This window comes from Pinus tabuliformis, chromosome 3_1 (assembly GCF_031772625.1).
Source record: "Pinus tabuliformis cultivar Carrire ecotype Pingquan chromosome 3_1, CPIR1, whole genome shotgun sequence".
Taxonomy (NCBI): Eukaryota; Viridiplantae; Streptophyta; class Pinopsida; order Pinales; family Pinaceae; genus Pinus; species Pinus tabuliformis.
In genome coordinates this window covers 125,128,000-125,131,166 of record NC_142301.1, presented here as the reverse complement: position 1 = coordinate 125,131,166, position 3,167 = coordinate 125,128,000, and positions in this window count along the sequence as shown.

The following is a 3,167-nucleotide window of genomic DNA, read 5'->3' as shown; positions in this document are numbered from 1 at the left end:
AACTCAATAGTTGTAAAACATTTTGTCATTACTATCCACCATGATTATAATACCCCTATCCAAAATGACACTCAGATGCTTTACACAATAGAGAATGCTTTCAGCTAGAGAAAGATCACCATACAATGCAACTTTTGACAATGATGTAGCCTAAGCCGCACATACCCACAGTATGCATATAAAATGCATGTCATATACATGCCAAGGAATTTTAAAATTCTTTTTTAGTAAAACATTCCATAACCCAAGGCTTAATGCTCTTTAATTAAATGCTTAAGCGGAAGCTAATAAAGCACATATTAATCAGATTACACCCGTGGATCTTCTTACCATCTAATTCACAACAAACCTAACCAATCAACGTCAACCTTGTGTCTCATAGCTGACGTATTTAGTTCAACATTTTACCTTTGTACGCCCAAATCTCCATTGTCGATCTGTTTCGTCCAATCCAACGGCTATCGCATCACCCGCTCGCCAACTAGCTTGGACAATCTCCATCGTCGATCAATCCCACGTGATCCAACGGTTATCCCGTAATCTCGCATGAATTATTGCACAATCCATAACAAGTCAAGAGCATGCGAGAAAAGTGGTTTTATCTTTCCATCGTGTGCTACATGTCAACCTATCAAGTTAATCACGTGAAATTGTAGAATGCCATTTACATCTTTTAGGGCGCATGAGATATTGCTTACCACCTACGAAAACAGCTCCATTATTCTACACGTTTTCCACCCTTGTGTTGACACGTTTTCCATTTCTTAACTTAATCTTCTGAGATAAGATCTTCGTCACTCATATTCCATTAACCCTGTCCATTGATCTGACTGATCCAACGGTTACTGTGCACTGTTTCCTGATTCACTAGACCTCGAGCTGGAAGGATTTCCAGCCTCCAACAAAGTATTAATTCCGCCTATTCAGCTTCCTGTCCTGCTTAAGGGTTTCGGTCTTAGCTTCGAGCTTCTTGGGAAGTCACCTGTGGACGAGAAAGTTGCAGTCCATAAATCCTCTAATGTGGCAGCAAGGGAAACATTCATATAACTGGACAATGTATATACTAATATGATTTAAGGCAACCATAGTCATTGTGTACAGTCGTGGTGTACATGCAAACACAATTTCACTAATAATTTCACTGATAAGGAGTAGGTATTATGGTGCGGAGTCAGGAGTATTAACTGTGTGGAAGGAGAGGCGTTAAACAAGAAACAGTCATGGTAATGCAATATTATGAACATGGTAATACCGCATGACAATCACTCCTTGTAAAGCAAGATAATGTTCATCCAAAACACAGTCAACACATTACCATTCGACGTAGAATATCATTCAATGCAGAATATGTATCGAATATGTATGGGCGCAATACATACTTACTTCACCCATGGCACTCACCACGGTCATCTCCGTCTTCCACGCAACACAGACTTTAAAGGTCGTTCGATTTCCTATCAAATGTAGAGCGTTCAAGTGCAGAGTCTAGGTGGGTGCATTTTTTCTATTTGAGGCAGTGGATAGAGAACCCAACAAAAATCTAGCTGAGAGAGGTCAGATGGACAGTGTGAAGCATGAAATAGGCATGCACACAATAATAATAGTTTTATCCGCAAGAATGCAGAAATGACATGCATAGAGAGGCCACAACACAAGTGGTTCAAATTGGAGCAGGGTAGGAGTACGCTTGCTCTGATACCATGTTAAGCACATACATGGCGGCAACAGAATATTAAATATAAGCATGAGAGTATATCTATTATTAACAAATGATATACATTTATAGTACATTCATATGACCTTTGGTTTCGTATTCCAAGGTCTCTTGGACATCCTTAGACTATTCATCTTCCACACCAACCCTTAGAGGATTAGGTGTCCAACATCATCTATGACCATTTCCATGAGAGGTACTCATAACACACTAATTTCTCATGATTTTTGAATAGTTAACTTAGCGCTCATTGCATCGGGTGATGCTAATAGGGGTGAAGAAGTGTGATTGAAACTAGTGATATGAATCACATAGCATCAATCATCACTTCCGAGGCTTGCACCCAATAACTAGGACTTCTCGGGGGGTCACCCATCCCAGATCGCCTCTGGCTCATGCGCGCCTAACTTGGGATTTTTCCCCACAATCAAACCGACTTAGTTTGCTAACCCATTTGCCAAACCTTAGCAAGTATTGTGCCTCATGAACCATTTAAGTAGAGTTCTCTTCACTCCTTTTGAATTTAAGTATTGAGGGGTTTTCATAGTGCATTATATTAGATATCATTTTGGGATTCAACTGTGTTAAGTAAGTCTTTCATATATGACCATTTCCATTAGAGGTAGTCATAACTGACTAATTTCTCATGATTTTTGAATAGTTCACTTAGCACTCATTGCAATGGGTGATGCTCACAGGGGTGAAGAAGTGGGATTGAAACTAGTGAAATGAATCACATAGCGTCAATCATCACTTCCGGGGCTTGCCCCTGGAAACCAAGAATTTCGGGAGGTCACCCATCCTGGATCACCTCTGGCTCAATCGCGCTTAACTGTGGAGTTTTCCCCATAATCAAGCCCACTTAGCTTGCTACCCCATTTGCAAAACCTTAGCAAGTATTGTGCCTCATGAACCATTCGAGTAGAGTTCCCTTCACTCTTTTTGAATTTAAGTATTGATGGGTTTTCATAATGCATTATATTAGATATCATTTTGGGATTCAATTGCATTAAGTAAGTCATTCATCTATGACCATTTCCATGACAGGTAGTCGTAACTGACTAATTTCTCATGATTTTTTAATAGTTCACTTAGCACTCATTGCATCAGGTGATGCTCACAGGGGTTGAAACCCTAAACAACTAATACCCTCACCCCAGGAGATGGAACATTTGTGGGCCCCGTTGGGGTTAGTTGGGCATCCAACTTCCTGGGGTCGTAAATTGGTCATATTATCTCTATTTGACACGTACAATACCTCATTAGAAATATCTTCCTGAGTACTACATGATTTGTTGTAGGCCCTTTCCTACAGCCATGGGTTTAATATAGATCTCAAAATCGTCGTTTAGGGGGTCAAGATTTCTCTAGAAGTTTAGGAACTTAAAATTTACTAAAAATAGTAAATGTTGCTATAAAAAAGGAAACTCATGAAACTGACTAGAGGTATAGG